The 12529-nt window shown below is 44.2% G+C and overlaps 1 protein-coding gene across 1 annotated transcript in view; it reads right to left on the bottom strand.

Annotated features, from left to right (window-relative positions):
- Positions 1–12305, bottom strand: part of PIP5K1B (phosphatidylinositol-4-phosphate 5-kinase type 1 beta) — a 164520-nt gene extending 152215 nt beyond the window's left edge. The window contains exon 1 of the mRNA XM_044272706.1: positions 12104–12305. The gene's annotated coding sequence lies outside the window, so the exon portion shown is untranslated. The remainder of the gene's footprint in view (positions 1–12103) is intronic.
- Between the last annotated feature and the right edge of the window lie 224 nt (positions 12306–12529).

Raw genomic sequence — 12529 nt, 5'->3', positions numbered from 1 at the left:
ACCATATTTTACTGTAGGTCTCATTCCGTTTTCGGTAAACAGTAGAATGATGCGCTTTACCAAAAAGCTCTATCTTGGTCTCATCTGTCCACAATACGTTTTCCCAGAAGGATTTTGGCTTACTCAAGTTCATTTTTGCAAAATGCAGTCTTGCTTTTTTATGTCTCTGTGTCAGCAGTGGGGTCCTCCTGGGTCTCCTGCCATAGCGTTTCATTTCATTTAAATGTCGACGGATAGTTTGCACTGACACTGATGCTCCCTGAGCCTGCAGGACAGCTTGAATATCTTAGGAACTTGTTTGGGGCTGCCTATCCACCATTCTGACTATCCTGTGTTGACACCTTTCATCAATTTTTCTTTTCCGTCCACGCCCAGGGAGATTAGCTACAGTGCCATGGGTTGCAAACTTCTTGATAATGTTGTGCACTGTGGACAAAGGCAAATCTAGATCTCTGGAGATGGACTTGTAACCTTGAGATTGTTGATATTTTTCCACAATTTTTGTTCTCAAGTCCTCAGACAGTTCTCTTCTCCTCTTTCTGTTGTCCATGCTTAGTGTGGCGCACGCACACAATGCAAAGACTAAGTGAACTTCTCTCCTTTTTATCTGCTTTCATGTGCGACTTTTATATTGCCCACACCTGTTACTTGCCCCAGGTGAGTTTAAAGGAGCATCACATGCTTGAAACAATCTTATTTATCCACAATTTTGAAAGGGTGCCAATAATTTTGTCCAGCCCATTTTTGGAGTTTGGTGTGACATTATGTCCAATTAGCTTTTTTCCTCCCTTTTTTGGTTTTGTTCCAATACACACAAAGGGAATAAATATGTGTATTGCAAAATGTGTTACTGCAATACTTTTCTGTCAGAAACACTTCATTTTCTTGAAAAATATCAGGGGTTCCAACATTTACGGCCATGACTGTAGATAGCTGTCAGTCATTGATAGTTGTACATAAGAGAGGTATTATCAGAGATTGACACCATTCTCTGTGTATGTGTGTATACATAGAAAGTTATCAGTCACTGATAGTTGTATACGGGGAAGGGCTTATCAGTGCTTGATAGTATTCTCTGTGTAAGTGTGCATACACAGATAGCTGTCAGTCACTGATAGTTGTACATGGGGAGGTGTTATCAGTGCTTGATAGTATTCTCTGTGTAAGTGTGTATACAGAGATAGCTGTCAGTCACTGATAGTTGTACACGGGGAGGTGTTATTAGTGATTGATAGCATTCTCTGTGTAAGTGTGTATACATAGATAGCTGTCAGTCACTGATAGTTGTACATGGGGAGGTGTTATCAGTGCTTGATAGTATTCTCTGTGTAAGTGTGCATACACAGATAGCTGTCAGTCACTGATAGCTGCACACAGGAGAGGTGTTATCAGTGATTGATAGCATTCTCTGTGTAAGTGTGTATACATAGATAGCTGTCAGTCACTGATAGCTGCACACAGGAGAGGTGTTATCAGTGATTGATAGCATTCTCTGTGTAAGTGTGTATACATAGATAGCTGTCAGTCACTGATAGTTGTACACGGGGGAGGTATTATCAGTGATTGATAGCATTCTCTGTGTAAGTGTATATACATTGATAGCTGTCAGTCACTGATAGCTGTACATGGGGGAGGTGTTATCAGTGATTGATAGCATTCTCTGTGTAAGTGTGTATACAGAGATAGCTGTCAGTCAGTGATAGTTGTACACGGGGGAGGTATTATCAGTGATTGATAGCATTCTCTGTGTAAGTGTATATACATTGATAGCTGTCAGTCACTGATAATTGTACACGGAGGAGGTGTTATCAGTGATGGATGGCATTCTCTGTGTAAATGTGTATACATAGATAGCTGTCAGTCACTGATAGCTGTACACAGGCGAGTTGTTATCAGTGATTGATAGCATTCTCTGTGTAAGTATGTATATATAGATAGCTGTCAGTCACTGATACTTATATACGGGAAAGGGATTATCAGTGATTGATACTATTCTCTGTGTAAGTGTGTATACATATATAGCTGTCAGTCACTGATAGGTGTACATGGGGAGAAGTTATCAGTGATTGATAGGATTCTCTGTGTAAGTGTGTATACAGAGATAGTTGTTAGTCATTGACAGTTGTACATGTGAGAGGTGTTATCAGTGATTAATAGCATTCTCGGTGTAAGTGTGTATACATAGATAGCTGTCAGTCATTGACAGTTGTACATGTGAGAGGTGTTATCAGTGATTGATAGTATTCTCTGTGTAAGTGTGTATACATAGTTAGCTGTCAGTCACTGATAGTTCTATACAGAGGAGGTGTAATAAGTGATTGATAGCATTCTTTGTGTAAGTGTGTATACATAGATAGCTGTCAGTCACTGATAGTTGAGAATGGGGGAGGTGTTATCAATGATTAATAGTATTCTCTGTGTAAGTGTGTGTATACATATATATATATATATATATATATATATATTCACCAAATGAAGAGGCAGCACTTCCAGTCATGGGTGATAGGGTGACGACCCCAAACTTTATTCCCAGCAACGTTTCGGCCTTCTCTCTGAGGCCTTTGTCAAGCTTCAGAGAGAGCTTTGTCAAGGCCTCAGAGAGAAGGCCGAAACGTTGCTGGGAATAAAGTTTGGGGTCGTCACCCTATCACCCATGACTGGAAGTGCTGCCTCTTCATTTGGTGAATATATATGTTGGAGGACAAGCCAGCCTCTCTGAGGAACATTGCACCCAGCGCACAACGTCTGACTGTGCTGCTGCATCATCTGTTGTATTATATATATATATATATATATATATATAAAATGGAAAATAATGGCGGCACTGGAGACAAGCAATATGGGTGCTAGGTCCAGGGATGTAGCTGCTTACCCCAGATGAACAATGACGAAAAAAGGACAGCACTCCAAGTAAAAAAGCAATGGTGTTTAATCACCCATGTGGATGGCAACGTTTCAGCTCAAACAAGAGCCTTTTTCAAGCTTGAAAAAGGCTCTTGTTTGAGCTGAAACGTTGCCTCCCACATGGGTGATTAAACACCATTTCTTTTTTACCTGGAGTGCTGTCCTTTTTTCGTCATTTTTTTATATATATATATATATATATATATATATATATATATATATATATTGTAGGAGAGTCCCCGGAATAATAATGGACGGACGATACGTGCCACCAGAGGTCCTGGCCTCGGTGGAGTAAGAACCGGATCATTGCGGTTACAGCGGCGAATGCTGCTGGCGCAGCGTGTCCGGGCCGGTTCTTACTGGGAACAGGTAAAGAGTGGGGGGGTGCCTGTTCCCCACGGCCAGCCCAGGTTTTTGGTGGAGCTGGGCCTTTAAAGAACCCAGCCTGCTGATGATGGGGGTGGGGTGTGTCTTGCTGTGCTGGAGATTTCCACAGACAGAGTCAGTGCTGGTGAAGGAGAGTCTGGGCGCAGCACACATTGAAGGATAGCCTGGGACCTGTGGTGCTACGAGCCGAAGGGGCTCTGGCCTGAGGGAGACAAAGGCAGGTAGCCTAGAAGCCTGCAGAACTGCTGTGGTCTGTCCAAAACAAGGTGACTCAAACCTGCTGTTTATTTTCTATGGAAGGACTTTTGTTTTATGCACTATGTGAATATGCACCTGTGTGGTCTGCACATTGCCTGTTATGCCTTTGGTGTGAATAAAGTCACGGTGTATCACAAAGACTGTCTGTGATTGCCTCAATACTGCCACCGCTACCGTAGCCTACCACGAGCACATCCCCACAACATATATATATATATAGATAACTGTCAGTCACTGATAGTTGTGCACAGGGGAGGTGTTATTAATTATTTATAGCATTCTCTGTGTAAGTGTGTATACTTAGGCTACTTTCACACTGGCGTTTTGAATTCTGTTTGTGAAATCCGTTTCAGGGCTCTCACAAACGGTTCATAACGGATCAGTTCAGCCCCAATGCATTCTAAATGGATAAGGATCCGTTCAGAATGCATCAGTTTGGCGCCGTTCCGCTTCCATTCCGCTCTGGATGCGGAAAACCAAAACGCTGGTGCAGTTGAAAACAGATCCGTCCCCCATTGACTTTCAATGTAAGTCAGTATCCGTTTTAACTTAGACTTTTTTTAAAAAGAATAATGCAAACGGATCTGTTCTCAACGGATACAAGCATTTGCATTATAGGTGAGGATCCGTCTGTGCAGATACCAGACGGATCCGCACCTAACGCACAGGGCCGTCTTGACCAAGGGGCAAAAGGGGCAGCTACCCCGGGCCCAAGGCAGCTGCCTCTTGAGTCCTGCTAGCCACTGCCCCGGGTGTCAGGCTGTCAGCTACACAGGGGGTGCTGCCATGCCATGCCTGCCGGCACTGAGTCCAGGCATCGTACTGTTAAAGCTGTGAATGTGATCTAGGACCTTAGATGACATCATCACCATGTGACCAGTAACCTAGCAATATTACTGGTCACATGGCTATGAGGTCATCACAGGTCCTAACAGGAGTGTTGCAGGAGAAGTTTGGAGCTTTTTTTGTGAAGCTTACATCAGAAAAAGGTGACAGGGGCTGTTATGCTAATATACTGTAAACTACTGTATAGTGGGGGGCTGTATACTGTGTGGGGGCCTGTATACTGTGGGGGGCCTGTACACTGTGGGGGGCCTGTATACTGTGGGGGGGGGGGCTGTATACTGTGGGGGGGGGGCTGTATACTGTGGGGGGGGGGCTGTATACTGTGTGGGGGCCTGTATAGTGTGGGGGGTCTGTATAGTGTGGGGGGGGGCTGTATAGTGTGGGGGGCCTGTATAGTGTGGGGGGCTGTAAAGTGTGGGTGCTGTATATTGTGGAGTGCTATACTGCTGTACTGTATACTGTGGGGGGCTGTATAGTGTGGAGTGCTATACTGCTGTACTGTATAGTGTGGGGGGCTGTATCGTGTATAGTTTGGGGTGCTGTATACGGTAAGGTGCTATACTGCTCTACTGTATACTGTGAGGTGTTATACTGTGGGGTGCTGTATATTGTGGGCTGCTATACTGCTCTACTATATACTGTGGGGTACTGTATAGTGTGGGGTGCTATACTGCTTACTGTGTGGTGCTGTATACTATAGGGTGCTATACTGCATACTGTGGGGTGCTGGGGTGCACTGTAACACTAGGGTGAGCCGAGCCCTGGTCTCCTTCCTGCAGAGCGGTGCCCACTTCCAGCCTGAGCCCAGAGCACTGATCCTGAGCTGCTGGAGTCTTCAGAACTGGAAGTATTTACAGTCATTCACTGTACCCTACAAGATGTGTGGATTGTGTGTGTGTGTGTGTTGTAGTGGAGGGCGTGATTGCCTGCTAAGGTGTGGGAAGGCGGGATCCAGGGGGCCCAAGTAAATTTTTGCCCAGGGTCCAATCAATATTAAAGACGGCCCTGCTAACGCAGGTGTGAAAGTAGCCTTAGATAGCTGTCAGTCACTGATAGTTGTACACAGGGGAGATGTTATAAGTGATTAATAGCATTTTCTGTGTAAGTGTGTATACATAGTTAGCTGTCAGTCACTGATAGTTGTACATGGGGGAGGTATTATCAGTGATTGATAGCATTCTCTGTGTAAGTGTGTACACATATATAGCAGTCAGTTACTGGTAGTTGTACACAGGAGAGGTGTTATCAGTGATTGATAGCATTCCCTGTATAAGTGTGTATACAGAGATAGCTGTCAGTCACTGATAGTTGTACACAGGAGAGTTGTTATCAGTGATTGATAGCATTCTCTGTGTAAGTGTGTATACATAGATAGCTGTCAGTCACTGATAGTTGTACATGGGGGAGGTATTATCAGTGATTGATAGCATTCTCTGTGTAAGTGTGTATACATAGAGATCTGTCAGTCACTGATAGTTGTACACATGGAGGTGTTATTAGTGATTGGTAGCATTATCTGTGTGAGTGTATATACTACGATAGCTTTCAGTCACTGATAACACCTCCCCTGTGTACAACTGAGCTTAGAAAAAGCAGAGATATAAATGTATAAAATACAAGTTTTACTGAATCTTTTCAAACAAAATATATACTGTATATCAATCTGCTCAGTTTCTCTTCCTCCATAATAACGTGCACTTCACGTTAAAGGGGTTTTCCAGGCTCCTGATGTCCTAGCCTCAGCATGGGTCATAAATATCCAATTGTTGAGGGTCTGACACCCTGGACCCCTATTAAAAAGATGTTCCCTGCAGCCTCCTGCACTGGAACTACTAGTTTGAATGGAACAGGATGCACAGTTCTGTTTACAGTGTGGCCGTGCTTGGTTCCTGTAGCTCCTATTCACTTAAAGGGGTTGTTTCACTTCAGCAAATAGGTTTTTATTATGCAGAGAAAGTTAATACAAGCCACTTACTAATGGATTGCTATTATCCATATTGCCTCCTTTTCTGGCTAGATACATTTTTCCATCACATTATGCACTGCTCATGCCATGGTTACAACCACCGCTGGTCGTGCTTGCAAATTATAGGAAAAGTGCTGGCCTCTCTCTGGTGGCTGGGACTGTGCATAGGATGGTTTCCTATATTGTACAAGCATGACCAACACTGATGGATTGCAGGGTGGTCGCAACCATGGAAACGAGCAGTTAATAATGTGACCAAAAAATGAATCCAACCAGCAAAGGAAACGATATGGATAATACCAATACATTAGTAAGTAGTTTGTATTAACGTCCTCTGCTATTTGCTGAAGTGAGACAACCCCTTTAAATGGGAGTTGAGATGCAGTAACCCAGTATGGCTGGGGGTGCTGGGTGTTGGACCCTCACTGATTGTATATTAATGACCTAGTCTGAGGTTAGGTCATCAATATCAGGAGCCTGGAAAACCCCTTTAATCTTTCCTAAGGTAAGGGGACCACAAACGGCACATTTTGGAGTAAAACATTCATGGGACTGGTAAGACCTACATGCTGAACATCACCTCTGACCCACCATATTGTAGTTGATATTATTCGACAGTGTTTTTTCATTCTGTAGCCAGGAGGCCACTTCAGTTTGTTTTCATATCTACCTGTTCTTTCAGTCTACCAAGAGGTGACAACAGATCTTGCTCTGCAGCTTTTGTTGCACAGCGCATACTACAACATAATGTGTAGCAACAGAGGAAATCTAACAACATAGCTCTTGTAACATGAACTCATTTAGCTTATACTTATAGAAAGATGCCTCCTCCATGACCATTTCATGTGGCATACAGCGTTCATCACTAGGGTCACCACTCAACACACTTTCATTGTCCGCCTGGAGCAAGAAAAATTGCAACCAATATACCATACAGTCAACGAAAGCAATGTTTTCACTGTCAAAACAGCCCAGGACTCCGCAGTCCAAGCACGTATGAGTCTATTACCCCCAGCACTGCATCTCAGATAAGATCTGAATGCCACTGTGGCCATCACTAGTTGACCTGAGGCTGGTAGTCCTACAGACTTTGGCCTCTTTCACACTACCGTATGGCTATTTCAGTGTTTTGCGGTCCGTTTTTCACGGATCTGTTGTTCCGTTGTGTTTCCGTTTCGTTTTTCCGTATGGCATATACAGTATACAGTTATTACATAGATAAAATTGGGCTGGGCATAACATTTTCAATAGATGGTTCCGCAAAAACGGAACGGATACGGAAGACATACGGATGCATTTCCGTATGTGTTCCGTTTTTTTTGCGGACCCATTGACTTGAATCGAGCCACGGAAAGTGATTTGCGGGAAATAATAGGACATGTTATATCTTTCAACGGAACGGAAAAACGGAATGAATATGGAGTACATTCAGTTTTTTTTGTGGAACCATTTAAATGAATGGTTCCGTATACGGACCGCATACGGAACACAAAAAACAGCCCGCAAAACGGAAGAAAAAAACGGTAGTATGAAAGAGGCCTTTCTTGGTTTCTTTCCAACATGGCTTGTTCTTCTTGTCTCTACAATTCCCTTTAAAATAAATATACCATTGTTACATAGTTGATACGGTTGAAAAAAGACATACCGTAAGTCCATCAAGTTCAACCAAGGGATAGGTGTGGAAGCGAGTCCCAGAAGGAAGTGAGACTCAGATTTCTACACGTTTTCATACACTAAGCATTATGTCATTTACTGTTATTAGTTCATCTAAGGCTACTTTCACACTCGCGTTTGGTGCGGATCCGTCATGGATCTGCAAAAAAACACTTCCGTTCAGATAATACAACCGCATGCATTTGTTCAGAACGGATCCGTTTTTATTATCTGTAACATAGCCAAGACGGATTCGTCTTGAACACCAATGGGGGACGGATCCGTTTTTTAATGTGCCGGATTGTGTCAGTGAAAACGGTTCCGTCCCCATTGACTTACATTGTGTGTCAGGATGGATCCGTTTGGCTCACTTTCGTCAGACGGACACCAAAACGCTGCAAGGTATCCGCCTCCAAAGCGGAATGGAGATGGAACGGAGGCAAACTGATGCATTCTGAGCGGATCCTTTTCCATTCAGAATGCATTAGGGCAAAACTGATCCGGTTTGGACCGCTTGTGAGAACCCTGAACGGATCACACAAACGGAAACCAAAACGCCAGTGTGAAAGTAGCCTAAATACTTTTTAAAACTGTCCACTGTTCCTGCTGTGACCACGTCCTGAGAAGGTCTATTCCACAGATTCTTACAGTGAAGAAGCTTTGACGCTTCTGGAGACTGAACTTTTTCTTCTCCAGTCGGAGGCAGTGCCCCCTTGTCTTTTGAGCGCATTTTACATGGAACAGCTTTTCACCATATTTTTTGTATGGCCTATTTATATTGGTTAATCATGTCCAACCTTAGACATCTCTTCTCAAGACTAAATAAATTCAATTATTTTAATCTTTTTTCATAACTAAGACCCTCCATGCCCCTTATCAGGTTAGTCGCTCTCCTCTGTACTTTTTCCAGCTGCAGTGCATCCTTTCTATGGACTGGTGCCCAGAACTGAACTGCATATTCCAGATGAGGCCGCACCAACGCTTTGTAAAGTGGTAGTATTACATCCCTGACCCGCGAGTCCATGCCTTGTTTAATGCATGACAATATCCTGGTGGCCTTAGAAGCAGCTGATTGACATTGTATGCTGTTATTTAATCTACAATGACACCCAAATCCTTCTCTATAAGTGACTCTCCCAGTGTTACATCCCCCAGGACATATGAAGCACGGAAATTATTACTACCAAGATGCAGAACTTTACATTTGTCCACATTGAACCTCAGTTGCCACAATCAAACGTATTGTGTGTACTACCACCAGTCTTTTCTCATTTCATAATACTGGCCAGACGCTTGATAAAAGAAATATCTGGGGCATGCCTTATTTCACCCAAACGAATCTTGAATCACATCGGTCGGGGCTACACAGAGACAGCAAGTGTCAGAAACGTCACGCAACCAAAAACATTTGTGTAACTGGTCTACACCTTGCTATTGTGAGTTTTAGAGCCGTAAAAACAAGTGAGAGGCAAACGTCTATCAGTCGTGGCATCTTTCGGGCTGCACCACAACCATTAGATACGGTGCTGCACTGCAAGATTGTGCTATTCATGTTCCAGCTCCAGATGTTAGCTGAAGGTCTATGGGAAATATCAAATGCAGGACATAGAACCGTTTTTCCAGCTGGTGTTTTTGTTAATTAGATGGTGTTTTTTTTGTCTTTCTGGATTATTTTCAAAAACACAGCATGCTACAGGTCTTGGCGTTTCTTCGGGTATTTTCATATCTCCTTGTCCTTTAGGGTAAAAATGCCATTGAAAAAAAATGGTAGTCGCCAGACACATTGTTTACAAAAGATGCCCCAAAAATGCGGAAAAAACTTGTGAGTTGTTTCTATGGTTTTTTTTGAACTATTAAAAATGCCAGTCACAATTCATGTGTTGGGGCCTGAAGGGTACGGCTACACTGGTGATGGTTAGTATTGCAGGGGCATTGCATAGAAATGAATGGGGTTGCAGCCCAAGATACATGTGTGCCACCACTGCTACCCCTGAATCGGAGGTCACTGCACACGTGTGACCAATGTCTCCATGTAGCCGTAACCTTATCCTAGATGCAGGAGGATAAAAATCAGGCAACATATGTTCCACAGAAAACATAAAGGGTTTTGTGATCCAAGAGAGCCCATAAAATTGGAAATAAAGGGTGGTCCTCCAATGACTGGACGTAACATACGACCAGGCACAGTCACAAATTTACAAAAAGTTAGACTAAATACTATAGGGGGAGGGTGATTTATCAGACTGGTGTAAAGTAGATCTGGCTTAGTTGCCCATAGCAACCAATCAGATTCCACCTTTAATTTCTCAGAGATCCTTTGGAAAATGAAAGGTGGAATCTGATTGGTTGCTATGGGCAACTAAGCCAGTTCTACTTTACACCAGTTTGATAAAAGACCCCCTATATTTTGAAAGAAAAACCCAAACTATATAGAAATGAGCATGCATAGAAATATGGATGCATCAGATTATTAGCCTTCAGCAGGGGCAGACTGTAAACTTAAGGCATCCTTGGTAAAAAAAAACTAGAAGTGGCCCCATGTTGTAGGCGGGGCAATGCAAGTAGGCAGGACCAACAAAAGAAGGCGGGGCCAGCAATAGCACAAAATACTGCCCCAGCAGAACCAAATACCACCGTGTAAGGGCTCTTGCACACAAACGTATTTTCTTTGCGTGTCCGTTCCATTTTTTTTTTGCGGATCGTATACGGAACTATTCATTTCAATGGATGCGAAAAAAAAAAATAAGTTACACCGCGTGCATTCCGTTAGTCTACGCCGCATTAGTCTGATATTCTCGCATTACAGACAAGGATAGGACAGTTCTATTGGGGGCCAAGTGTTCTGTTCCGCAAAATACGGAACGCACACAGATGTCATCCGTATTTTTTGCGGATCTCAAAATACATACGGTTGTGTGGATGAGGCCTAACATAAAATACTCCTGCCCTCTCAGTAGTATTCAACAGTTGAATTCAGGAGGGCACCTGCAGCCATTGGCCAGGAGCATAAGTACCTGATACCCCTAGCATTAATGTGTGAGCATCAGATCTGTGTGTACCCGGCTGGCAGTATCTATGGCCAGTCTGCCTCTGGCCTATAGCAGTTTATAAGATAGCTATACGTATACAGGCAACAGGTATGTTTACTAGCCTTGAGGCCTGCACAAACCGGCTGATGTATAGGACATACCAGGCTATAATGCTTTCGTTACATAGCCACCATTATACTGCCAGATGTTCTGTCTAAGACATGCCCAATTCATCTGCAAGACTCACTGCAAGAAGCGAATGGCTGGCGTCTACGGTGTGGGAAACAAACAAGCATCTGTGCCTGACACCCAGACGTTTTCTGCAGATTTAGATGCTGCTCACATACCGTAGTACCGGGGGAGGAAAACAAGTGGCGGCTGAAAGTCAAAAGTGGAGAAAGCGGGCGAGACCCACTAAATAACACGTTCTGCACTGCAGTAAATGGCAAAGTCCAAGCAGAAAAGACAGATATCCTTGGAGCTGGGACAAACATCTTGTACACAGTGTGGTGGGCCGGCGGGGAAGGTGGCCCTGGGAGGAGGGGGATGCAGGAAGAGCTGTGTTTTTTAGAAATGGAAGATAAGGTAAACAGGAGATTCAGCACTGGCATGTCAGGTCTACCGCCATGGCATATGCCCTTCTCACAAGCTGATGCCAGTCTTGGGTTATTGGGTTATGTTCACACTGAACAAACCCTGACGCGGAATCCACTCCAGGAGGGTTTTTTTATATTCTATTTCAGTAGGAACTCTGCATCAAGTATGGTCATGTCACTTTTTTTTTCTTCCGTGGCGCGGTTTTTATAACCGCAAGGAGGGAAACAAACAAATTGACAAAACTCTGTGTGAACATTCCCTTATTATCAGGCTACAATCTAAAGGGGAAACTTACAGATGAAGTTAGGGTCTGTCCATTCCCATGGAGAGAACCGCAGGCTATGTGAATGGGCTCGTAAACCAGCCCTTTCCACTGTCATTATAAACCGCATATCTAATACACTGGAAATGGCAGAGGAGGGAGAAGGAGCCGGCTATGGGCAGAGAAGCAGGCGCTCACCTCACAGATGCTGCGGTCCACTGGGTCCTGGCATTCCCTCAACATGTCACTTCCATGCTCCGTCCTTCTTTCAGTCCAATGACATCAAAATGCGACGGTGTATAAAAGCCGCAGCGATGCCACATACCGTGTCACTCCGCGCTACCCCGGCGCCGCTGTGACTCGCAGGCACACACACTCATACACACACACACCGCAACTACCGCAGGCCCCGCCCCCGGCGCGGAGCCCCCTCCCTGCCTTCGCATTCTCATACAGAAAGCCAGTGTGCTGCAGACACACACTGCCTGCATTGTACGCGCACACAAGGCACAGCATGGGTTAAATCCGGAGGCCTGTTTGTGACTGAATGTCATGTCCTTCAGTTATACAGTGGTACATGATGGGGGTCACATCCATGCAGCACATCGGCAGTGCCCTGGCTGG

The sequence above is a fragment of the Bufo gargarizans genome, chromosome 1 (assembly GCF_014858855.1).
Source record: "Bufo gargarizans isolate SCDJY-AF-19 chromosome 1, ASM1485885v1, whole genome shotgun sequence".
Lineage (NCBI taxonomy): Eukaryota > Metazoa > Chordata > Amphibia > Anura > Bufonidae > Bufo > Bufo gargarizans.
The sequence above is the reverse complement of the archived record's forward strand: the minus strand, read 5'-3'. Positions and strand labels throughout refer to the sequence as shown.